Below are 27,937 nucleotides of genomic sequence, written 5' to 3' on the forward strand. Positions count from 1 at the left end.
TGGAGTGATGGATTAAACCCACAGACTGTACCTCACACCTACACCCGCCCACTCAAACCGTTTTAAATTTCCCCAAGTCTCAGATGTTTTGGGGTCCCTGTGGTGTTAACACAAAAACAAATGTTGCTTAATATTGACACTGACTCGGTTTGGAAGTGCCTCGGGCTCAGGCATCGTGATGAGTCACAAGAAGCTGATCTAAGAGCAGTTTGAGAAGCTCGCCTGCCCCAGATATTTCACATAGTCGAGGAACAGATTAGAATGCAGCAGCTTTGATCCTGTTAATATGATGCCTACCATGGTTTCTGCCACCTTTGGTGCATGAGACAATTTGCCTCTTCCTGCCAGCAATCAGCAGAGTGGGCTGGGACCACGGCTCCTTCTGTCTCTTTCATTCTCGCTCTGTTTCGTCACAGTTTCTGGGTTTCAATCATCAAGTAATAATATCATGCTTGAAGCTAAGTTCAGTGTTTTTGCAAGAACATTTCCTCTAGAAACATTAACAATTTGTCATAGCGGGAACATTTATTTGGTCAGACTTTTGTGTTTTGTTCACTACGAGCTATCTGGGGTTGTGTTCATTGCTAGTGAAATTTCTTTTTATAAAATTGCGGGATTTTTTTTAATACTAAATAGCTCACAGAGAACTTAAGACAGATGCCATTTAAACCGTCAACTGCTACAATTTAGGACTCTTATATTCTTAGTGAAAATGAGACGATACATGTATCTACAAAGCTGTGAAATATTTGCAAATATTTGGTTTGTTAGTTTGTTCAGATCTTTTATGCTTCTGTCACACTGGGGAAAACAGTGTTTGGAGACTGCAACATGACCCAAATGTATTTAAAATGGTTGCTTCAAAGACGTGGACCAGGTCTGCAACCACTTCCAGTCAGTAACTGTCTTCAAAATGACTTTGAACTATGATAAAAATCTGGGCATGAGAGCACAGACGCGAGCCCAAAAACTCTAAGAACCACTTTGGTGGCGATAACGAGGACAGTTGATGTCATCAGTGAACTTAATTTGTTCTGGAGTGCAGTTACAGATTTCTTGAACACACGCTCAAATCAAAAACAAGTCTGAATGTGATGCCAATATTGTGTAACTGTGATTTTGTGAGCTTTCCTATATTTGGTCCCTATGAGTTATCCAACACCATGAAGCTCTCTTTCAGGAGACAAACTCAAGGCATAAGAAAACCTTCTTTCAATTTAGCACACACTGGGAGTTGGCCGTGCCCTTTCACACTGCTGCATTTCTCTTGCTGTCCAGACATGAACAGAAAAGTCAGAAATTTGAAGTCTGTTTTCCAGAGTACCTGTGCAAACTGGGGGTGGGGGTGGCAGACTGAATCTGTTCTCCAACCGGTGTAGTGTCCACTATGTCGACATCAGCAGAGGTACTGATGTCACAGTGAGTGGAGGTTTATTTATGTGTTATCTGAAGTGATTTGGCCTAAAAATAACCAAATTAATCCAATCAAATGTTCCACTTTAAATACGTTCACATTTAAAAGACTTCATTTAATTGAATTATGAAAAGCAGTTTACCCTCCTGTTCAGTAAAGTCAGCACAGCAGTAAACTGGATTATTATTACATTTCTCCCGTTTTAGTGATTCCCATTATCAAAGCAACATCTTGCTGCACTGCAAGGCCTGTAAACAATTGAAATTCATCCAGTTTTATTAGAGTGCAGCTGGGCTTCTTACTGCTAAAGATGTATGCAAATTTTCTGAAACTTAACTAATGAATTTGACAGCCATCCAAAGAAACCAGAAGTGTCTTCGACAGCTCGGCTCATACAATATCAATGAGCCACACGTTTCTCTCTCAAAGGGGAGAAGCAAACAGGGTCGGTCTTTTGTATTTGTCATATCTCCTCCAGCCCATGGTGACCGCAATGTGTCTCAAACGCTTTGGCTCACAAAGGACAGATCGACACCAAGGAGCCAGGGGAATTGGAGCATTGTGGGAAATGGCTTCCCCGTGGCCATTTTGAACATGCCAGGCCATCTTCCCACATGTGCTGCCTTCTCTTAAGCTTGTCCAAGGGGGATTTTTTTTTTTCCCTCTCTCACCAAATAAGGATCATAGAGCTGCATTGACAAGCTTTATCTGATGGTTACTAAAAACACTATGTGGCACCCTCGAGGCACTGAGGAACACAAAAAGCACATTTCTTCAGAGAATAAATGAAATCTTTAACGGCTATTTTTCCTATGTGTCCAAAGCTGTGCATACTGCTATGTATGAAGTATGTAAAACTAAAGTTTAAATATAATAAATGTATGGGGAAATGGGGATATGTTGCTGTGTACTCATCAGCTCTATATTTCTATTCTTGGACTGTACTAGAGCAGGAAAATTCACAGCTCAGCATAAAACTAAAGGAAACCACTATCTATCTTCTGTCTTGGTGCAGTCCCTCAGTTGATGCATCCAGATGACAATAACACAATAACACACAGCCAGTCTGCTATCAGTTTGCAATGCGAATGGGATAGAGTGGGCAGTTGCAAACTGATACAGTAATGGTTTGGAGACAGGTTGCCTCCCACCAGGCAACCTGTGTAATCACCTTGCAATCAAAAGTGGTCGCCCAGAGGTTGAGTGTTGCATACTCAGGCTCTGGGCAACCAGAGAGAAAAAATTAGAGACAATCACTGGATTTTTTTTTTCCTCCCGGTCACAAGGAGATTGCTATCCTATTTTCACTCTAGTGTGACTGAGCCATAAGCCAACATTCTTCTGATTAGCTAACCCTAGAAAATAGAAGGTTTGAAGAGCAGGTGGGCGGGGCTGTGCACTCACAGGCAGAGCTGTGTGCCTGAGATCACTATTTTAACAACATGCAGCCTGCTTTTTCTCTTTTCCATGCTTAAAGGTTCATATTGAAAAGATTATGCAGCAGTTTATGTTAAATGTTGTTTGTGGATGCTGTGTTTTTTGGTGTGAATTTTTAAAATCCATCTCTTTTAGCAAAAGGTATTTTCTATTTCCACAGTAAAAAATGACATTAGGTATTACTTTCTTCTTCACAAAGCAAGTTATAATAATACATAACATCAATTACAGAACTACAGCTCAGTTCTGTATGTTACATGAAACTCGGTGACACCGCATCATTATCAAATGCCTGACTCAAATTTGATTCAATGAGCACGGCAGGAAATGAAATAGCAGCAAAGCAAGATTAAAATGGAGAACAAGGAGTGGCTGTCTGGCCCTCTGAAAGGAAAACACTGCTGAATACTAAGCTTGACAGTGGAGAAGGAGGATTTAATTTTGTGCTGCCAATGACAAGCTTAAAAAGTGAATGAGAATGTGACTGATAGAGGTCTAGTCTGGGAAATATCAGCCATTTACAAAGCTAGTAATAGTGAGAAATTGTTATGAAAATCTGCTTTAACTCTATCCCCCCTTAAGTTCAATAACATCCTTATTTTACCTCATCTGTTTGCACTTAATTTGACCTACAGTGGAAGTTTAAAAAAAAAAAAAAATCAAATTTCTACCAAAAAAGGATTCGTTTTCACTGAAGCTTGAAATTTTTTAATGAGCTACCTATCAGCTTATCTTTTGGTCTTTCTTTAACAAATAAGGTTAAACCTAATTGAGATTTCCTAAGAGATTAGCATTATCTTTATCACCATCTTTACAATCAACCTGATACCACGGGCATCACTTTAATATGGCAGGATATGCAAAAAAGCAATTATGTCTGCATCAATGTTATTAAGATTTCATTTTAAGGAGCAGATACCACATATCAGCACTAATAGTCTTGGCATCCATGTTAGCAGCTCTTTGAGAGCTGCTTTGAGCTAAATGTTCACTTCAGCATGCTAACAAGCTTACAACTGAATGCTGATATAAGTTTTATATTTAGCATGTTCACCAAACTTCCTACCCACAAATTTAAAGTAACAACTGAGGCTAAAGGAAATGACATTATATATACAGATGCTGGGGCAAAAAACAAACAAACTACCAGGCAAATTCCATTTCTGTGCAAAAGTCCTGAGCCAACTTTCATTTCTTTATACTTTGCTTCCACGATGCCAGACTTTCTTGAGCAATAATTCTCCAGGCTTTCTGAAGGTCTTTCAAAGTTTTCCTTCGGATGTTGGCGGATTTTTTTTGCTCCTTTTCAATCCGGTCCAGTGCATGGCCATTTTCAGAGGAATGTTTTTTGTTTTGTTTATTTTCTACAGTAAGTCACTTAACACTGACCTATGAGTCACTGAAGCATAAAAAGGCACCTAAGTCAAGGGATGACTCAGTGTTGTGCCTACACACAGAGAACTTAGCAAAGACACAATTTTAAATTGTATCTTTAGACACTTTGTTGCCAGCAGGCTGGCAGAAAAACATATAATTAGCTCCTATTTTTTTTTATGTTCAACCTACAAAAAAAAAAAAAAATACCGAAGATAACAGAGTTTAATAGCATAAAATTGTATTTCTATACCAACAAGGTGTTTCCTAAAGAGATATTAGCTGAAAATATTGCACAGCGTGCAGTGTGTCCTTAAAAATGTTAAAGAAACTAGACAAGTGAGGAAAGGAAAAAAAATGTAAGGCCTAAAAAAAACTGCAGCAGATGAACACTATCTGAAAGTCATATCCTTAAGAAGACATCCAGACTGGAAGACATCCAGAAAAGACCTGACACAGGACCTGAGAGATGCATCTGGCCCTTCAGTTGATTCAGCAACTGCCTCATCTCAGTGGAAGGGTGGCTGTCAAGAAGCCATTCTTAAGGAAGGGAAAAGGGGAGAATTTTTGGTTCAAATCTTCGTCAATGTGTACAGAGAAAGTCAGGAAAGAGGTACAACAGTGACTACAGCTATCTGTAAAACACGGTGGGGGCTATGTCATGGTTTCAGCCAGTGGTGTTGAAGATCCTGTCAAACTCAATGGAATTATCAACACAGAAAACTCCCATCAGACTTTTATTCACCATGCAATACTGCATCTGATTGGAAACTGCTTTATTTTTTCAGCATGACAATGAGCAAAACAAACAGTGCAGCAAACGCATACCTGGATATGAAAAACAAACAAACAACACAAAACACACACACACAGGAACACTATCAGTCATGGTCCAGCCTCCCCAGAGCCTGGACCCCAACAGAACAGAAGGCAGCCAACATCCAAAGAAGCCTGGAGAACTATTCCTGAATATTACTGCCTTCTATACTGTATTTACATGTATGTATGTACATGTTTCAATGAAACACAGCACTAGTTCCACTATTTTCCTTAGCAAAATATAAAGAAATGAGGGGGTGACTCAAGACTTTTGTACAGTACTTTAAGTGCATCCACAAACTGTAAATAAAAGCAACCACAGCAAAAAAACACCACAAATGACATAAATGGGACTCTTCTTTGGCTTACATGATTACTGTGCATCTCCAAAGTGCTTCTGCCATTTTTCAAAACATTGCACTTTTAGCAGTTAGATGGGGAGGTGAGGTGAACACATCAGCCACTTATTAGTTGTTAAAGTAATGTGAATTCCAAATTGGCTCAGCATACAGACTGTTCTCTGCTTTGTGCAGACTGAAAATGCCGCGAGGTTACACAGCCTTCTCGGTCAAACACTAGAAAACATCTGCAAATTAGCAGACACTAACAAAAACTGCTGTGAAAACACCAGCAAATTGCTAAATGGAAAAATCTTTCCACCTTTTTTTTTTTTTTTTTTTTTTAAATAATCGCAAAGATTTTTACTTTAAGCAAAGAAACAATGAATCACCTCTGAAACACTACACTTCAGTGTTGGAAGCCATTAAGGCTTGTCTTGTGCCATATGGGTAATTTGGTGAACGCATTTCTGGTCATTTTGTTTTTGTTTTGAACCACACTGAACCTGGGGTTAGCGGTAGAGTTCTTTCTGAGGATTATCAGTGGCTGACAAAAATTAAATGAGTTTAAAGGGGAAATAAGAGCTCTAATTTTTCTCTTTCCCTCAGGCAAAATGTGGAGTCTGGGTACACTAGGATTTTAACCCAATCATATGGCATGAAGGATGATTAATACGCTTGCTAATGTGAGACGGCTTAAACATGTCTGGATGTGAGATCAGGTATAAGCATAAACAGCAGTGAACACCAGCAAGTGGAGGTGGGAAGTGCACAGTCCATCAATCACAGCTGACAGCTGGGACAGATGCAAGGGACTATCACCATCATCATCATCATCATCATCATCATCATCATCAAGACTGCATCAAACCACAGTGCTAATTAGTAGTATCTACAAATGTATGTACTGAACCAGGAGATTGAGCAAAGGTTATCCAGCTACACTTATGTATAGAGAAATTGTATTTATTAGCATTTTGCAATCCAAATATATTATTTTACACATCTTTGTGTAGACTGCATTTTCAACTGAGCACAATAAAGGCAATGTTGCTTTGGGAGTGATTTATCTCATTTATACCTGATGTTGTCATTTGTGGAAGTATTGTAACGATTATTAGCTTCTGTCAATTTTGCAGGAGTCCACACACAGAAGCAGGGTAAGATGATCTTATATGATCTTTTTTTCTTATAAATTAAGAAATAGTTTGGGAAAATTGAGCACAGCATCTCAAACAGTTTGACTTCTGGCTGCTTTTAATACAAGTCTGTAGCTGCTTGCTTACAGGTTATGTTACAAACCAAAAAACAAATTACCACAGGATGTAACTATATACAAACCTCCTGAGTGGCTACTAGCAAGAAACAGGATGACAACACAATAAAAATGATGACTGACTGATAATCAAAGAGCCAGAAGCAGATACAGTAACCAGCACTATCTATTGATAGTCATTTCATGTCCATTGGAAATAAGAGTGACAAGAAAAAAGAAAATGTAATAAAGCCTCACTGCTCAAATTATTCATGTCTTTAATCATTCCGATGCTTTTTCCCACATGAACACTGAGATTGCCGTAACCTATAGTTTCTGCATCAACAGCCTCAGCAGGAGGCCAGCCTTCACTTCATGAAAGGCAGATAATTTGAACTAGAATGGCATGCCTTTTCCTCATTTTCCCCATTAGAGGCATACACTATATAGACAAAGTACTGGGCCACCTACATATTACTCCTGGAGGAGCTGCTCGGCCATGGAAACCCATGTTTTTGTGCTGATGAATTATTCCTAATGAAAATATAAAATATATGTAGAAGTCAGAATAACATTACAGCCCGATTTCATAACAGAAAATCCTTTAACAGACATCTAATTACCTTCTGCAAAACTCTTTTGCCCTAATTTGGAAGCCTTGCCCTAAACTTTTATCCAAATACTTTACAGCACCATGACAAATTCAGTGAGCTCATTAAAATGACCCAATCCCTCACAAATGCTTGTAAAGGCAGCCTACATGGCTAGGTGCTTGACTTTATACACCTGTGGCAATAGGACTGAAAACACCTGAATTGAGAGATTAAGAGGATTGGCCCAATGTTTTCTGTCCACACAGAGTATGTCGGTGTTTGTGTAATTAAACTTATTGCCAGAAGGGATGATAAAACTTCAATTTTCAGCCTGGTATCATAGCAACAAAAAATAGTTTTTTCTTAAATCACTATATCTTTGTGTTTATGGACAGAAATGGTCCCATTTTTCGTGACACTGTTGAAGAGTGAAAAACAGTCATTTTAATGTCTAAATCTAATCTTTTTAACTATGAACATATTGAAAAATAATACAAATGAAATGTAAAAATCTCTAATGTGTAGAACTTGAATTTGGGTCTCTGGTTTCTCTTCAAATTTAGTGTCCAGAAGCACAAATGGGTTGATTAAAAGTCGGAACTGTTTCGCAAACTGTTGTGAAGTTGTGTTTTTATTTTAAGTGGAATAAGCAATTCCATCTACAGTGTTCATATTTGTTATTCAAAGACAGGCTTTATGCACCTTTGTTGCCCCCAGCGTGCCGGTTTCTAAGATTCAATCCCGAAGCAGTTCTGCTTGATTGAATTGCTTGAAATATTCATCCAAACATAAAGTAAAAGTCCAGCCTAATAAATAACGAATAAACAGAAAACACAAAAGCCAGTGGCGCTCATCCACCTGACTGAATGGCCACTCCAGTCCTTCTGATCACAGCTGACTTCACTTCATTGAATTAACACACAGCTTTCTGGGCTACAGGCTCAGGGGCCATGTTGGAGCCTCACTGGTGAATATTAGATTGCACGCCTCCAGATCTCATTAAAGGAGGCAACAGGACAATGTCTGCATCTCAAATGAGACCAGAGGCCATCAAGCATCCTGGCTCCCTGTTGGATTTACTGATTTGATTGATACTGTGTGCGTGCATCAGAGAATAACAGGGGGCAAGATGTCATTTTCGGTAAATATAATTAGGGCATTTTTATAAACTACACAATTGGTGGAAAATTGGAATTTGGGAGTGTATAGCATGGCACTAAATAGCCTACATTAAAGGTCCTGTCCAGTCCATACAGGTCACATGACAGATCTGGTGAAAAACCTAACACTTACAGTGTCTTCAGTCCAAGAGGTTTCTTCCTGTCTTCCTCTTCCAGTTCACTGAAAAAGAAATTTCACAGTGTCATTGTAAAAAACAAACCTCTGCACCAACAGAGATAGATACAGTATATCATTTGCACAGAGAAATACAGGGTCATTCTGGAAAATGGCTTAGGTATTCCTACCACAGTGTTTAGCACAATGTAATGAAATGAGTCAAATGAAGGCGTACGACTGAAAATTAAATTAGTGGGTCACTGTAGTTTTTTTTTGTTTTTTAAACAAAGATGTCCAGTATTAGCTGCAGAATATTAGCTAAAGTTTTAAATAAAAACTACTTGTGCCTGAAGGCAGAGGTGTAATGGTGGTTAATTGCTGGTAGCCACTAATTAATACAGTTTATAGTGTTAAATCTTTCGATGTCCACTATTAACTGCAATGAAGTAGGCTGAGGGGTGTTAAGGTAAGCAGAATAATGAGGCGATTCAAGGTAATTAAACGGCATGCTTTCAAACCCATGCTTTCCAGAGGATTAAGAAAAGCTTCACAATGTTTTAATTGTATATGTATTAATATAGAAAACCCACATTTGTCACACGATCTTTACATTTAATAACATGGCTTGTAAACTTTTACTTTTGGCAGATAGGATCAAAGCTCATCCTGAATACAATGCTTTTAAATTACTATTGCAATGCCTCTAATTTCCTCATACAGCATTATAAAATAAGTTTATTATATTTTTCATCCCAATTCTCATTTTGGCCTGTAGTACCATAGGAAATAATTGAGCTCACCCTAATTTTAAACTCAGATAGCTAGGGTTTCAATCATTTTTTTTAATATTATAATAACGCTGGTTTTTATCCTAACCCCAAACCTCTTTTTTAAAATGTTAATACATCTTACAATAATTGGTGACAGACATTGGTGGTCTCATTTACAGGAAGCAGATGGCACATCATGTAGCACTGCAGCAGTAATAAACAGCACATGCTGGTACCCTTAAATAGGTTCAAAGGACAAACAAGCAATAGAATTCATAACAAAAAAGAAATGATTGCTATTTATAGCTGTCCCTATAATGATAACTGCACTGGATACTCGTCACTGGATCTTTGAGGCCCATAATAAAATGAGATGAGAAGAACATGTTTAAACAACAGGTACTTGTGTTTGATCCAGCCAAACATGCAAAACCAACACGAAACAAGAGGATGACTTGAGATTGTAGGAAGTGCTTCCACAGCCACTTGTTTATGTAGGTGGTCGCAATTTAATCCTTTTAATTAAATTTTCCAGAACCTTAACAAACACAGAGCTTAAAAGACCAAAGTTGTATTGTACACTGGCTCCCTAAGTTGGCTCCTGCAAGGCTACTGCTATTAAAGAGAAATTTGGGGATATTTTTTTGGAATCACGGAGCAGGATAGTGAAGTGTTGCCTGAGGAAATGTTCATTTTTTTAAGGGTGACTATATTGCACCATATCCAAAAGGTGTAAAACTACACAGCATTAACAACACTGATAACAAAAATAACAGCCTGCTCTCATGGCAAAATGTGAAAGTACCTTCAGTTTGTCCTGCATCTGAGTGTGTGTGCATGTACACACAGGTTTATAAAAAAAAAAAAAAAAAGACATGTCCTGTAAAGCAAATCCATAGGCTGACTATTTCAGAAAAATATGACAGACGAGAGACTGTGCTAAAATATTCTTCATGTATAATTAAAATTTGCTGGAAAATATATGAGAGTAAAATAACTGGTAGATATCAGCTGCTAATTAGCAGCTGATATTTACCAGCAGACAGCAGGAGGGCTTTGAAAGCCAACTCTGTGCTTTTACTGAAAAGGTGTTTCATGAATGTGTAACAGACATGTGGGCTTGAAAAACAAACACCTCACCATGTACCCACTAGGATACTTGGTCCCAAAATAGACTTCAAATGCCTGGGGAAACCAGTCAGCATCTCTGACATGCAATAAACGAGGTGAAGAGGGCCTAAAGAAATGTCCAGTTTTTATTTATTTATTTATTTTTTACAGTGGAGAGGTCAAAAATAAACCCTTTACAGTGAGTACCGGCGCCTGAGGGTTCTACAATGTTATAATATGTAGTGAATGTCCTAAAATCAGCAAACTCAATTGCAAATACAATTGCTACCAAAAAAAAAAAAAAAAAATGCAAGGTAAATAACCAGATGTAACAGGTTCTCTGTGTATCTAAAAGACATGATGTTAGAAAAAAAAGATCATTGAGTTTTTAAATTACAGTGAGTAATGACAGCCCTCTTGAAGCTGAAACAAATTTGGCATGATGGGACCATTCATCTTTCATTATCCTAATTTTAAAGGGGGGGAAAAAAAAATTCCAACTCAAACTTCTAATCTGTGTGTTTTACTCTATTTCACAGCTTTCAAAGCTATTGCACCATCACAGCTAACCCATCTTTCATTCTGCACTCTCTTATTCAAAAGGACCCGTCTTATGTTGTCCTGCCTTCACACTAATATCCACAGCAAATATTCATCCCGGGAGTCCACCGGAGGTGAGCTCAAACATTATTATCATGGCAGTTTCATTGCTCATCTGTGGACCAAAGCCAGGGAGAACAGCAAAGCAAAGCAAAACTGGAGGGTCAGTGTCAGTGTCTACACTCAACATCAACACTGAACGTTGCTATATGAAGAGTGTAGGAGCCAACTGAGACTACATGGTATGCTTCATAAATTGTTTATGTTAGTGTCAGTTTGAGTAAACATGAGAGAGTTATTAGAACTAGAGGCTGACCAGTATTGACATTTTGAGGCCGATTTATTGAGAAACTGTTGATCTCTTGGGATTTTCCCCACACAGCCATCTCAAGACTTTACAGAGAATGGTCCAAAAAAAAAAAGAAAAAAGAAAATATCCAGTAGTCAACAGTTTTCTGAGTGAAAATGCCCACAGTAGTTGATGCCAGGGGTCAGCAAAGACTGACCAAACTGCTGCAAGCTAGACTGACTGACTACAGTAGCAGAAGACCACACAGTGTCCATCCCTTTTGACCACATTTTACCCATCTTCTGATGGATAATAAACCATGTCACAAAGCTTGAATCATCTCAAAGTCGTTTCTTGAACATAACAGTGGGTTCACTGTACATAAATAGCTTCCAACAGATCTCAGTCCAATAGAACACCTTTGGGATGTGATGGAACAGGCAACCAGAAGCGAAGGTGACAAACCTACAGCAACTGTGCGATGATAACATGTTATCTGGACCAAAATCTCTGAGAAATGTTTCCAGTATCTTGTTGAATCTGTGCCACATAGAATTAAGGCAGTTCTAATGGCAAGAGGGGGTCCAACGTGGTACTAACAAGGTGTACCCAACAAAGTGATTTTTTGTAAATTTATTTAAAATGTCACATTTAAAAACAAAAATTAAAAAAAAAATGTAATTCTGTCATTCATGTAAAACTTCAAACATTCAGACCTTTAAGATTTGTTGCTTCCCTGGCAGCAATTAGAGCTCAGAAGCACTTTATCCCATTCTTCCAGGCAGACCCTCTCAAGCTCCATCAGGTTGGTTATAAAACCGTATGTCAACTGCGATTCTTCAGGCGTCTCCACAGATGTCCCGTGGAGAGGCCTGGGCTTTGTGGGGCTGCTTAAGGACAGTCAGAGACTTGTCTTTCAGCTACTTCTTGGAATCACTGTTGAGAAGAAAGACATCTTGCCCCTAGGCTGAGCCCGTATGCACTGTGGATAACTCTGGACTTTTCTATTTGACTGCAGGGATTTTCCCTCTTTTCCAACTAGTCTCGTCCTTGCTGCTCCACACTTATGCTTCCCAGTAGGGATAGTATTAGCCAGCTGATGAGCAGTGTCTGATGTAGGCTAGACACAGAGCTGGGAGTTCTGTCCAGAGAATTGCATCTTTGTCTCTACAGATCATAAACCAGAGTTTCTAAAAAGCAATTTGCCAAATTCAAAGTAGGCTGCCAAATGCCTTTTCTCAAGAGTGGCTTCTGTCTAGCTATTCTTATGTGCATGTGCCATGAAATCTGTCACAGGTGGACTTCAGTCAGGTTCCAGAAACACGGAGGATAATTATAAAAAAGGCATGAGTAGAATTTGGAAATCCACTGCAAAAGAGATAAATACTTTTGCTTTTAAACACATTTCCAGATATTTCTAAAGCCTTTTTTCACTTTGTCATTATAGATTATTTAACAGTATTCACATTTAACAGCATTCATGGATTAAAAGGGGATCCCTTGTGCTAATTCCAGCTTCTTTTTTTCTTTTTTTTTTTAAATCGTGGCTTTTAAGGCAGTAGCTTTGCATGATGCATTGTTTAAGTAAATAATCTTTCTTTATCATATAGTGTATCTTTATGCAGCCCCTCTGCTTATCTACCTCCCTTTAAGGTCATTTTTCCTCCTTAGAAGCAAAAGATTTAAAAAGCAAGTGGATGGGGTTCCTTAGCTCACAGGGAAGTTTAATATGAGCATCCACCTTTATAATAAAACCCTTTAATATAAAATTGTGTGCAAAAGCTGAAGTGGTCTTTCTGAATGCTCTCTATTGGTGATAAGCAGATAATATTGGCCATATGTTAGCCAGGATCTAGTTGATGATAAAATCATACACATCTTTTGTCCTGTCTCTCCCCTCTGTCCCAATCGGTCACAGCAGATGACTGCCCCTCCCTGAGCCTGGTTCTGCTGCAGGTTTCTTCCTATTAAAAAGGACTTTTTCCTTCCCGCTATCGCCAAGTGCTTGCTCATAGAGGGTTGTTTGATTGTTGGGTTTTCTCTGTAATTACTGTAGGGTCTTTACCTTACAATATAAAGCCCCTTGAGGCGACTGTTTGTTGCAATTTGGTGGTGTATAAATAAAATTGAAGATACATGGGTGGTATTAACAGTTTAGACCATCTGCTGTCCTTGTATTAGGTGAGTTCAGAGTATAATGTCATGCCAGGCAAGAGACAATATCAGGAGCACGCAGTCCATGACTGCTACATCCGGTGCTTTGGAGATTCAAATATCTGTAGTTGAGATCAACAGCTCACTATCCCACCGCCCATTTATCTGGTTCCTCTGGACAACACATTAAATATTCTTCAGTGTAACACCAGAGAATACTTCAATATTCCTAAGCAATAGAGGGGCAGTCTCATAAAAACACACACACACACACACACACACCATATTAAATTTAGGCTCATATTAGTGTTTAGATCTCAACATCTATTTAATAAGAAGCCTGAGGGACAAATGCTTAAGGAACAATGGCCACTTCTTTGTTTAGCAGCAGGGACACAAAGCCAATATCCTGTATGGAGATATTACTCCTGAGAAACAAGAGGCTTTGCCATTCTCCAACTCAAGCTCTCTGTGCAGTTTGAAGGCTGCATGGAGCAGGTTCGATTGTTTTTCTGAAGTCAGTTGTTTCCTTCCCACCAGACCAGCAGCCTTGAGAACAGCCAGCTTTGAGGCCCACTTGAATTTGGCTCAAAGACTCTGGCAGAAGTGCAGCAATGAGGCTGTTAGCAAACAGTGAAAAGATGAATACACTGCTATCTTGCCAAAACCTTTGCACAGGAGCACTTGTATTTTTATGGGATGTAATGGGACCGGAGTATGACACTGTCTGGTACACTATTTATTTATTTATTTATTTATTTTTTGGGGGGGGGGGGGGGGGGGGGGGGGGTAGCTGTTTACATACTGATGCCTTGTTTTCTGTTTAGAGTGGCATCTGGAGATTACACCTCCTCTCTCTTCCCCAGTAAGATTAATTATGCAAACTAGCACATGATGTTTTGTTTCTGGTGATGTACTTGTTACAGATAGCATGGTAAAAACACAATTTCACCTACTTGCAATGTGGGTACACAAAAGGAATCTAAAAGGGCGAAAGCTCCAGTCGTGTTGTTTCCCGTTCCGTCGATTATCTGGCTGAAGCCCAACAGTACTGGAGGCTTTTGTTGCCTTTTACATGCAGAATGGAAATCACTGTCAAATCAGAAAAACCAGGAATTTTCAGTGCTGATGAAGAGACACACAGTGGTTGCTCTCAATAAAGTATTTATCAAAACAGATAACTTGAGCAGAGAAGGTCACTTCAATCTGCTGCTGCTGCTGGATGTTATTATTTGTATGATTCAAATGGATTTTCATGAATAGGTATCTAAAAAGTATATTCAATTAACATTAGCATTCCTATGAATGTCTTTTTTCCCCCACTCTGTGGTATTAGTGTTTATGTTTTGTCTCTTTTGACATACAAAAACGGCCTCGTCAGACTCTCTGCTGTGCATCAATTCTACTCTGACTCTGTCTGTTGAGGCTGTGGAAGAATAATTAAATGTTTTATTTGCTTTGTTTTCTTTCCCTTTTTGTGCAAAGGAGAAAGGATGGGTCTCTGCTGTCAGTTATTGTATGATCTGGTGCTCCAGCCTAGCCAGGCCTGTCAGTCAACATTTCTCTCTCTTGACATCAAAACATTTGATAATCATGCTGCTACAGATGCCAGAGAGGAGGAAAAAAAATTAAATAGTCTGGTATGCTTCGCCTGCTAATTATGCTGCCCGAGATTTCTCTTTGTCATCAGAATAAATTGCATGACAGTTAGCAATGAATTGTATTTTTGCCAATTTACAAAAGGTAAAACAAATAATTAAAAAAAACTCAAAGCATGCAAGTAAAACATGAATACTTGACAGGAATGTATGCAACAGGCGTGGCCTGTGAACTTTGTCTGACTTGGTCTGATTGTGTTAAAGGGAGAACATAAGCTGATGAAACAGGACTTGTCAATTTTGATTATGGAAATAAGTTAACATATGTGTGCCCTTTAAAGCACTACAGGTCCTCAGTTGCAGGTGTAGGTGAAATACAGTCAATACCAAAAATAAAATCTGCAAGTAGGCCTAAAATGCCATCTGATCCTCTTCAATCAGTCAAAAAAAAAACAAAGACTTATTTAGTAGCACTAAAGTACCCTTTATATACAAGATGTTTCCCTCAAGATATCAGAGCCAGCAAATAGCTGTAACCTTGGAGCCACAGATAGCCTCCTCATTGGACATTGTTAGAAATGTGAGCACTCAGAAGTACACTTATTAAGGATTGGGGAAATAAAGGGAAATATTTTTGTCTTGCATTAATGAAATGTTGGACTGGTTGAGTGCCCCAAAGAACTTCAGTGCCTGGGCAGAAAATGCCCTTGAAGCTGGCACTCAAATCAGACAGCATAATAACATTCAGATGGTCTCCCTGCATGATGATGACACAGCATTTGCAATCCCTGCCTCTCCTGTGCTTTGCCCTTGAATGATAAAACCCTTACCCTCTGTATTTACATCCTGTTTTTCCACATTATGTGAAGGGTTGGGGTGCAACCACCTGATACACCTGACTTCTTCCAGTGAACGAGTTGAAGTGAGTTGAAAGGTAAGCAGACTTTGCATAACTTGATGTGTTATTGGAGGAGACAACCATGACCATTTGTGGCATGCTGCCAGGCTCTCTGGTAATCGCTCTTCTAAGAATGGACCCAGTTTGAGGCGCGCATCGATCAAATGCTGTTTTATTTGGAACAGGGTTTGAGCTTAAGGCTTCGGTTAAGCTGTTTAAGGCAATGATGAATAACAAAATTCTGCAACTTGTCTTTGTTGAAGTGATGCATTACTGTACCTTCTGGGATACACAATCTTGAGACAAAAACCTGTTTGTCAGCGCACAGTGACACAATGAGCCAATCTAGAAAGTAAATCAGATGCTCTCTGAAATCCCCTTCCTCTCTGCTTACGGTTGATCAGGCCTCAGTCCACTCGTGTAACACAATCACACTGAATGACAGCACTCCGTCTGCACTCAGGATAATACTACAATCAAATTGCATTATTTAGCTTCTACAGGTGCAAAGCAAATGTGGATTATTTGCCAATAAGGCTAATTTGAGTCTTATTTGGCTCATCTTCCTCTACAGATTTCTGTGGTGAGCATCCTCTGATGACAGGGTCTCCATTGCTTTTCGCTGTTGGTTAATGGGATATTAGAAGGTATAATTTCAGTGATTACAATTCTGTGAAGGATACCACTGTGATATATTTTAATTATAAATACATACAACCAACTATTGTGTCCAGCCCTTAGGACACAATCCCCTGGGGTGAGTGTTGATGCAGAGTCATTACAGGGAAAAGCACAGTTCTATCTGTCCAGTACATTTATATCACCATGTTGCTGTGGCAGGCAAAGACACATATGGTGAAATATTTTGTATGTATAATATATATATGTTGTCAGCTTTACATCCATTATGATTTCTTCCCATCATCCATGTTACTGCATCAAAGACATGACACTGGGGCTTCAAGATGGTGCCTAATTTAGAATGTAACATAATTAAATCTTGGCAGAAGACGGCAACCTTTCTGATGTAAATGTGAAAACAGGCATTGTTACTGCATGCAGATGGCACATGAATGGCTTGTTGAGAAGAAAAGAAAAAGATCTCAGTGAGCAACAGTCTTTTTGCCAATGCTGACTTTACTAGCTCTGTTTTAACTGTTGCTAGGAAACACTCATTAGCGTGCTCGACTGATAGAGTCGAAGAGAGAGATGGGACATATGAACTCAAAGTTAGACTTTAGCTTAGAGGCAATTATCTCTCTTCGGGGACAGTGTAGGAATGAATACTAAAACCTGACATAAACCTCTGATGAAGCTAAATATGATGCAGCTTAGATCAGATGTTCAATGCAGCAATCATACTACTGTAATATATGCACTTTGTACACTTTTTGTAGGGTATGCACATTCTGTTGCCAATATTTTAAGTCATAATTTAAATGCACTTATTCCTAAGCTACAAAAGTCTTTTATCTAAAGCAGATTTATAATAGGAGCATGCTTTTATTTCTAATTACCTCTGCCAGATATAAGCAGTCATAATATGCGCCCCCATCTTCCCTTTTGAAGTTATCGCATAATGTAAGTGTTATTGCAAAGTAGGAGCATTTAGGACCCACAGCAACTCAGGCACAAAGTGGCAGATTAGTGAAGTTACAGTTCAGAGTTGCCAAGTGCTGAGATGCATAGTGCAATGCCGACTCAATAACTGCAGAGTTCCTATGGCATTAACATCAGCACAGAAACTGGAATATATTCTATACTGATTTTAAACAGACACACCAGCCGTACATTTATTTAAAACATTTCTGGATATAAATTGGGAGAAGCAGAGCGCTACAGTATGAAACCTTTTCCCAGTCAAGAAAAATCAAAAACTGCGACTTTGCCTTTAACCTTAAAGTGTTTTAGCTCCACTTTTTTCCCCGTCTGTTCATCGTTGGAAGAGGAATCGGAAGCTATGCCTGTGTTTTCAATGAATGTCTTCCATAGTGTTGCTGACTATCAAAGAAAATTACAGGGTTGAAAAAGAAGCCTTTACACCAAAATCTGGAGTTTTACTGCTGAGGTTTCAGGTTGCTTTAAGATTTGCTGCCTTCACACTCCTTTATAGCTGTTCAAAATGCCTTGATAAGATGTGACATGGGCATCGTCCAAACAATAAAGAAAGATATAAAACATCCAAATAAATGGACCCAGATAAGATCAATAAGATGAAAAAAAAAAAGAAAGACCATGGAATTAGTATACTCTAAAAGTGCTTTATTGAGCCATAAACTGGTGTTTTTGTGTTTAGATAACAACTACTTTACTCCTTCACAGCCATTTCATTACTGACAAAAGGAAACCGCCAACTGAGAGTTTATGATAAGCACAAATCATTCTCATTCAAAATATATTCACACACTGGATCTTATTTAAATATAATACACTTGCAGTGATGCTTAGTTATTCTTTCATTTTATGACTGGAGGGAAGAAAATAGCCAATAATCCTTAAAGGGTATGTTTGCCCTTGTTACTGTGGGTGCATATGTTTGATCTCAGACACATATCCAGAGCCAGTTCATTAGTTTCAGATTGAGTGGTCGGTATTCTACAGTTAAGAGAGCAGAAGAAATCCAATTTTGTGAACCTACTTGCCAATTCTTTCTTTAGGAATCTTTAAGGTGGCCCGTCTAATGAGCTTCCGTGAAATTCGGTTTCCACACCAGACAATGTGCCTCATTGTGTGTGAGCCAGCATTTATTTCGCTCCTTCTCTCCATCAAGCTGGCAAAATCTGCTGCTACGTATTGTATATTTTATACATATTTTCCATCAATGCCATATTGTGTGTTGATGGAAATAGTATCAGATCTTACCATTCCCCAAATCTGCCCCCTTTCCCTGCTAAAGTTGATCAACTGGCCAATTGAACGTGCATAATACAAAACAGACTGCTGAGCCTTTCATACTAAAACAGCAACATGTTTTCCGACTCACAAACTACAGGCTTATTGTCACTGAGGTCGATCTCTGTTGCCCTGAGAGCCCTACATGCTTTTTTGGCCCTCTGTCAGAATTTAAATGGATAAACAAAAGTCCTTTTGTATGTCAGGACATTGGGACACAACCGCACAACCACACACCCACACACCCACATGCACACATAAACTGCATCATCTAGCAGCCACATAGATCAGACTGTTTTAATCAAGTTTGTTTGATGAGAGCATAGTTTGACTGGGACATGAAGCTGGCAGCAAAGGACAGGAGAATTGAATTAGTCCCACTGTAGACAATACAGTAAACCTCTGCAGAGATTTGTTCCTGAGAAAGCACTGACCATTTTCCATCCAGAGCATTGCAGATAATGATTAAAATTTACTGTTGTGAGCAACATATTTTCATTTTTGTTTTCACCCAGTAATAGAACTTTTCAAAATAAAGATCTCCCGTCAATGTGCACATACATATAAATTTTGTTTGTAGGAGGTTGTCCTGATATGGCTCAGTCCCCCTACAGTAAAAAATAGGACAGCAACTGAATTGGTGGTTGCCTGGCAATTGTATTGAATTTTTCCATAGTGACTGACTGAAAGTAGTTGCAGTTACCAGAGGTTGAGTGAGCAAGACTCTCAACCCATGGGCAAATTTCCATCACAAGGCAATTGCACAGGCACCCTCTCTATTTTTAAGATTAGGCTTAAAACTTTCCTTTTTGATCAAGCTCATAGTTAGGGCTGGATCAGGTGACTCTGAACCCTCCCTTAGTTATGCTGCAAAAGGCAGAGGCTGCTGTGGGGTTCCTATGATATGTTTCTTTTAATTCACCTCTTTTTACTCTGCATTTAATCATTAGTTATAATTAATCTCTGGCTCTTTTCCACAGTGTGCACTTTGTCCTGTCTCTCTCCCCTCAGCCCCAACCAACTGCAGCAGATGACTGCCCCTCCCTGAACCTGGTTCTGCTGGAGGGTTCTTCCTGTTAAAAGAGTTTTTCCTTCCCACTGTCACCAAGTGCTTGCCTATAGGGGGTTGTTTTTATTATTGGGTTTTCTGTGTAATTATTGTAGAATCTTTACCTTACAATATAAAGCACTTTGAGGCAACTGTTTGTTGTGATTTGGCGCTATATAAATAAAATTGAATTGTGTATGTAGCAGCTAGATATCTATAAGCAGACTATAGTAAAGACAGCATAACTGATTCTCATTTTCATAGAAGGGACATAGAAATGATGAAAAAGGCAAACAGCACTTCAGTATGATTATTAACATTTTTAAAGTATTTGTTTAAGTGCAACAGCAGTTAAATGTAAGTATTTCCATTCCCATATGGAGATCCTGGCTGTGGCCCGTCACAGTGGCATACTCAGTATTCTGTGAGTCAAGCTATTTGAACTTTTTTATGACCTTTTATATTTCATCAAGAACCAGAGCACAATGCTGGGCAGATTAGAAAGGACAAAAATGGTAAGAGTTCCTGACAGCTTCATCCATACCCTTCTTTTGAAGGTAAAGACAATTACAGGTAAATGGGATAAAATTGTAGTTGGCACAGTACATTTCTAAAGGTTTGAAAAGGCCAGTTCTATGAGCCTGCAGATCACAGCCCTATTTTCTGGCTGAATAGTATATTCCCACCTACAATTCTAAATGTATATGCATAATATGTACATTACGACTCAGGTGTTTGGGGGCACTCTGAAATGTTCTTGTTTTTAGAAGAAAAGTGATTTCATTTTTTTAAAATCTTACAATAATACACATAAATCTGTGTGTATATGTGTGTTTGTCTCCTGTGCTGAAACCGCCTGCACGATCTGGACATGAACAACCAAACCTGGTACAAAGGTGCATCTTAGGTCCCTTAGGTTCTTATCTATATCAGGTATTATGATGTCATTATGTTGCCTAGTAGCCATGTAGCAATGAACTATAATGACCTGTTTTTAAGCATTTATGCACCTGTAACATCTAATAAAATCATTGCATCATTTTTATTTCATGTTTACAGAAGTCCATTTTCAGTATCTCCTTTGTTCTAATGTTCTAATGTGAACCAATGAACGCTCATCATGGGCTGACTGATCGTGCAAAAAAAAAAAAAAAAAAAAAATCCTTTTCCAATAATTTTGGCACATCATCAGTGTTGTGATGAGAGACGCAATGCATTTGGTTGGTTGACTGTCTGGAGCATCAGCCTCCATTGATTTGATGATAGATATAAAATAACATTCCTACAGAGACCTGTCTGTACTCTTGTTCTAAGAAATGAAGGCTTTCCTTCAAGTATGTGTACTAATTTCTCTCTGAAACAGTGCAAACAGGCTCTAACTGAAACAGAAAGGGAAGTGAGAGCCCCCCCACTACACAACTGAACAAGAGGACAAGTACATTCTGGTAAAACACTTGGTCCTCAAACACCAAATTCATTAAATGGAACCTGTAAGTGCCAGATTGAGTAGTGCAAATGATTGTATGCCATCTTCAGCTTTTTTTTTTTTTTTTAATAAATTCCCAGAAATAGGTTTTATTTCTCAGAACAAGAATACTTCCAGATATTCAAGTGAGAAAATGTATTAAATGTATTTTTCTTTCTTGGATCAGCATGCTCAATTAGCCTTTTAACAAGACAAATGCCCATTAGGTGCCACAATTAGATTAGGTTTCGTTAAGTTAGGAAACCAGCAGTGAGGGTTGCTGAATATGTGCTTCTGCACGCCTACTTGGATTTTGCATTAAAAATCATAAAAGATTTATGATTAATAATTCCTTTGTTTACTGATTGTCTTTTAGAAAACTTCTGCTCAATTTCATGTTATATCAGATGGAAACAAATGTGCTTGCAAGAGAGTGGTGTGTGTGTGGTTACAGCCCCGAATGATTAGAATTATTCTGAGGCAGGTTCAGTGGCGACGTCTGATGCACCAAAGTAATGATGCAAAGAGAAAGGTGCAGTCAGTCTGATGACCGAGGCCATCAGCGGCTCTCTATGACGCAGCTCTCTCTTCCTAATCAGTTGTTTTTATTCTGGCAGAAGGGACTGTACCTCCCCAGCTTGTGTCCATTATCCATAATTAACAGAGAAGAGAGCTGCAGATGAGGCAAAGAGGCTCGTATGGGAAGAGAAATGTGGGCTACATTAGTGGAGCATCTCTGTCATAATTTGAGCAGACTTGAAAAAGTGTTAAGTAACAAATCTTTCTTTAACCATCAACATTTATGAGGGAGTTTCATGCTGCTCTGCTAAAAATGAAATGGTAATTTGACCTATAGAGTTTATCCAGCATGTATCATCAAAGTGCCTCTGAATGCGACAGATTATGAACTTTGCAAAACAACATTACAGATATTCAAACTGAGAAAATGAAAAGAGGCAAGTTGAACCTTTATTGGCACACTAATTAACTACCTATTCGACTGTGAAAAGTATTGCTAAACAACACTGATAGTCTTATTGTAGATCGTGACATCTGAGGACATCAAATCACCTCTTTCACTGGAATAGCTTGAATATGCTTCACTCAGAGGTGTGAACCCTAGAAAAGCTGAACTGTTTTTCATTATAAACTCAAAGGGTTTCAGGCTTCACTACAAATTTGAACTTCAAGTTCCAGCAAGCTATGGCAGGGTGAAATCTATTTTTCAAGAGGCATACTGAGCGTAAGTGATTGCTTTAAAGGGATACTCCAGCAGTTCTTGGAGAGAAAGGTGAGTAGATTCATGTTATCTTTGTGTGTTCAGTACGCTGACAGCAGAGATCTTCACAGACCCAAATCCAGGATTGAAATGCTATCATGTCTATTCACATTACTGCAGGTTAAAAAATTTATTTTTGAGGAAAGATGCATAGCGTGAACTGTGAAGTAGAGGGATAAAAAAAACATTTGCATTGCTCTCTCTATCACCTAATCATTCATATATCATGCTCCTGCCATAGTTGATGTTTTCTTACTGTGGGTCTTTTACTGATTGTTACAAGCAGTGAAAATGAGCTTCCTCGGAAGGGTAGCTGGACTCCGCCCTTAGAGATGGTGGAACTCAGCGAGCTGCTACTCCTTTACACTGAAAGGAGTCGGTTGAGGTTGTTCAGGCATCTGCCTAGGGTGCCTTATGGACTCCTTCTATGTGAGGTTTTGGGCACATCCTACCAGGAGGAGGCCATGGGGCAGAGCCAGGGTTGGGAATGTCTTGCTATTGCTCCATATGGAGGAGGTGGCTGGGGAAGAGGGAGGTCTCGGTATCTGTGCTTAGACTGCGTCCCCCACAACCCACACCCAGATAACCAGCAGAAAAACATTTGTCAGATGAAGACACTTTTGATCATGACACCTACAGTTTTTGGGGTTTTGGATAAAGCTCCACTACTTTATAACTTACACCCATACCCTTAACAGGCGCTTCCATATAACCACAGGTGGATTTTTGATGTCTGGTTCCTGCATTAACTGAAGATATGATGGAAACTTCTCCAAGTGCCTCTTTAGTGCTTTTGAGTCTGTTTCAACCAGTGAAAACCCTCTGTTGTCAGTTCTGTGACATGATTAACCTAATTTAGCTTAAAAAATACATAAAATTTTCAAAAACTCTGTCTTGTTAATGATTTTGTTACAAATACAGGACTTCTAAGATAGTATGTGTGGTTAATGAGCCAATCTAATCTTGGTCAAAAAAGACAATTTCACTCTTTATTTGTGCACATGCAGGTTTAAATCCATGATATGACATAAAATAAAAAATTTAAAAAAAAAGACTTAAGCGTGCTTAAGCGTAAGAGTCAGTAAATAATCGAGCTAGGATAGCTCTATCTACAGGGCTAAGGTGAGTTCTGAAAACTTAAATGTTCTCCAAATGCAGTAGTTTTTAGTGATTACAGTAATAAATACAACTTAGGCTACCGAGCCTACTGAGTATCATATTTAAACAGGTTACTGGATTAACTGCAAACACAAAAAGATATGCATTTTTTCAAGAAATAAGATAAATGTAATGTTTAATAGAGACAATACGCACTGAAAATTAATGAAAACCTGTTGAGTTGGCCAACGGAAACACAGATGTCCATGGATCTGCTCTTACAGTGTTCTTAACATCATTACTTTTATTTTTGGAGGTTCTGCTTTGACTTTTACCATGCATATAATGAATGTCAGTCAATCTTTTATTTCAGGATGCCCATTTTCTCCTTTTAATTAAAAAATAATGTCCAAAGGAAATGCCAAAATGAGGACTGTAATTTCCTAGCACCACACTACATTCATTATCAGTGCTTGGTAAACAAAGCCTTCCATTGTTGCCATGCTCAGCCTCAGCCCACAACTTGAGAACTGATCCTATTCTATTTGCATTTCAGCATATTATAAGATGCAATTACCAACACTATAACAGCCCTCTCTCATAAAATTATGTATTGATTACTAATTAGTGCCTAATGAAAATGCAACCAGCCATTGTTCAGGAAGTTAAATTACTGTTCTGATTATGCGTTCTGCATATGTACATAGACAGTCGTATTTTGAAAAGGGGTAAACTCTCAGGAAAAGGGAGGGGGACTCTTAACGATTGGCTCTTGTGGTTTTATGCTCCAGTTCCAGTAGAGATGAGTGTTATATAAGGTGGTCTGCTGCATCATGTGAACAAGTCTGTGCCGGACAGAACTGCTGCCAGAGACTAAAACGGTAGCATTTCCAGAGACTGTACAATAAATATAAGTAAGATTTTCCTGATGCTGACACAAATATTCAAAATCTCAGCTGTCTGAAAGAATAAATATCCCTCTCAAACTAAGTCTCCCTGGGAATTATGCTCAGTTTAGGCAATTCCATAAGAGTCTGCATTTTGTATTTTCTGAATGAAAGGCATTTAATTAAAGAGCCATCTGAAGATTGCACTGGTACACCAGAGTGAAGGTGGATGGAAGAAATGTGAGGAGGGGACTGCAAAAGAGCAGCATGCACCCAAAAGAAATTCATATGCATTAGTTTATTCTGGAAACTTTGTGGAAATCCCAACTCACAATTTTCATGCAGCTATCATACTTGCATGCTATACAATTTAAATTACACCTGCAGTTATATGCAATTACAAAGAGATTACACATTTTTTATGAACGTTTAGTTGTTCAGTGTAGACTTAGACATGCCTGATTCATACCTGAAGATGGGTTTTGAACATACTGCTCAGCTGCATCTCAATTTCAGACTGTAGTGCCTCAACAAATGGTTGGAGGCAGAGTGCCTGTCAACAGTTTCACCCAGGACTAATTGATTGGATGCAAAGAAATCAAAGGGCAAGTCTGACCAAGCACAAAATCGGCCTTAGAAAAGAAGTCCCCTTCCAGAGGTAAAGCATCACACCCAAAGAAAATCACTCCAGAGCAGACTGTTTATCTCTCCAAATCTAAAAATCAATTGAAGGATTTAAAGATTCGACAAGATTTCAATAATAATGTTGCAGTCAAAAACTATTTGCTGCGTAAAGATGGAGTCGTTAGTGAAAGTGAAAGTGAAGTCACACTCCCTGGGTGTGTGTTGCAATCCAAGTCTCTCTAGTCTGTGTTTTGGCAGATGGGCTGGATACACGTGCATGTTAGTGCAAGCCTGTCCCTTCCTTAAGAGAATAGGCTACGTTCACGCTGTAAACCTCATGGCTCAATTCTGCTTTTTTTTTACTCAGGTGAGGGTTTTTGTTTTGTCTGTTTGGCTGCTTATTATAATTATTATATTAAATGTGGCCAATATCAGAAGGCAGTGTGAACTGGCCCTAAACTTGCATGCACAAAAGAACTACTGAAACAAGGCTTTTTGCAGAATACTGGCTGCTACTTCTATATGGAGGTGCATGTGGATGCAGAGTCACACTGACACATATTTCATATAAAAAAAATAAATAAAAAAAATCAGATGTGAAGAGGTCGGATTGCAAATAATAAAATCTAATTTAGGAACACCCAAATCAGACTTTAAACACATCACATTACATTTGACTTTTTAAATGTTCACAGCGTCATAACAAAAAACTTAATAGTTTTTAATAATTTTTTAAACAATTTAATGAATGATTCACCGAAGAACAGATTAAATGCTAAATTAAGATCGTCCATGACATAAAATGGTCAGCTAGCCCACCCCAAGGTTAAGTTCTCATAAAATGCTTCAAGACTGCTTATTTAACGGTACTTTTTCCAGGGTGTCAAGTTTGTGGTCAACATTTTAAACTGTACCCTTGGGGCTGTCTGCTTTAAGTAGCAGCTAATGTTCTCTCGTGTCCCTTGCTCTGCAGCCTGCAATGTTAATATAAGGCTGGAAATGTAAAGTGACAGGAAGCACTTCAAAGGTTTTGTTCCTTCAGGCGGTCGGCTTTCAGTGTCCAGTCTGCCTGTGCTGGAATAAAAACAGGCCTCGCCCACAGAGGAAGGTACAAGGCAGCCAAGAGCTCATTTATACAACAAGAACAAGAGCCAGCTTTTCATTTGTATTCTGGGAAATTCTGATAATAATCTAACAAAATGAACAAAATGAAGTAAAACTTATCAAAACTATCTTCTTTTTTTTATACTCTACTTCAACTTTTTTGAGGTAAAACGGAGGAATGTGTTGTACTGAAGCGTGATAAATGGTGGTGACAAAGGGGGCAGAAAATTTAAAAAATGCCCAAGGTTGAAACAATGACCAACGAGGCATTGCTGGTGGAGCTGAGATGATCGATACTGTGACAAAGCTGGCAGTAAGACCAACAGGCTAGACTGAAATAAAGGGTGTTGGTATGGGCTTCAGTGAAACCCATCAATAGGTGAAAAACTTGATTTCTACATGTGATAAACCAGGGTGATGGTGGAAAAACTGCAAACTTACAAGAGTCACAATTTAATCATGGCTTATATTTCATGCTGTAAAGACTTTACAGACTGACATTTAGTCAGCTGCAACTTACTTGGATGGATAACACTGATGTTGTGTGAATATTATATTGCCTAAAGTATTCACTCGTCTGCCTACAGACACATATGAACTTGAGTGACATCCTGTTCTTAATCCACAGGGTTTGGTATGATGTTGCACACGCTGCAGTTACAACAGCTTCAACTCTTCTGGGAAGGCTTTCCACAAAGTTTAGAAGTGTGTTTATGGGAATTTTTGACCATTCTTCCAGAAGTGCATATTTTGAGGTCAGATGTTGGACAAGAAAGCCTGCCTCACAGTCTCTGCACCAATTCATCCCAAATGTGTTCTGTTGGGTTGAGGTCAGGACTCTGTGCAGGCCAGTCAAGTTCTTCCACACCAAACTCGCTCATTTTGTGCAAAGGCACAAAACAGCCTTTGCATTTTTGCTAATAATTATAAACTTTGCTACTAGAAATCCAAACTTCCCCAACACACCCACTCGGGATGCTCCAGTTCCCTGTCTTGATAATTGATAAATGGCAAAAGTATGTAAAAGCTGCAGAGGATAGATTGCAGCAACTGACAATATTTCACCAGGTTTCCTTTCAGACTGTCAGTGGGTTTCCCTAAAAGCAGCCTTATAAGGAAACCTGTCTTTTCTAAGCAAGAAAGTGCACTTGGCTTGGAACATCTGGAGGCAGATGATCCACCACCAACACCCACATTTGAATCTGAAATAATGTGACATTACACAGAGGCTCATCAACTGATCTTTTGCACACTGGTAAATCAAGTGATGGTTTATGTACCGTCTGTCAAATGGTATCAATCATAAAGCCTTCTTTTTAAAGCCTACAAATTGTTTTTGATTCAAAATATGTTACCTTTCACAGTTACTGATGCACACTTTCGGGTGCATCCATGGCAACCTTGAAACCACACCTGAGGAGCAAAATGATTAAAATTATATATTTCTCCTTTTCTACCTTTACAAAAATTCTTGTCAGGGGGGACAGATACACCAAACTCAAGGGACGCAGGAGACAGACAGAAGAAGAAAGAGACAGGTAAGAACAGAAAGAGAGAAAGGAGGAGAGAGGCGATGGGGCAGAGCCAGGATTCATCCTGCCTTTGCAGCTGCC

At 38.8% G+C, this 27,937-nt stretch overlaps 1 protein-coding gene across 2 annotated transcripts in view; it reads right to left on the bottom strand.

Annotated features, from left to right (window-relative positions):
• syt1a (synaptotagmin Ia) overlaps window positions 1–27,937 on the bottom strand; it is a 188,629-nt gene that overhangs the window by 133,017 nt on the left and 27,675 nt on the right. For both annotated transcript variants that reach the window (XM_030720632.1, XM_030720629.1), the window contains exon 2: window positions 8,524–8,571. The gene's annotated coding sequence lies outside the window, so the exon portion shown is untranslated. The remainder of the gene's footprint in view (window positions 1–8,523; window positions 8,572–27,937) is intronic.

Source organism: Archocentrus centrarchus, chromosome 23 (genome assembly GCF_007364275.1).
Source record: "Archocentrus centrarchus isolate MPI-CPG fArcCen1 chromosome 23, fArcCen1, whole genome shotgun sequence".
NCBI classification, from domain to species: domain Eukaryota; kingdom Metazoa; phylum Chordata; class Actinopteri; order Cichliformes; family Cichlidae; genus Archocentrus; species Archocentrus centrarchus.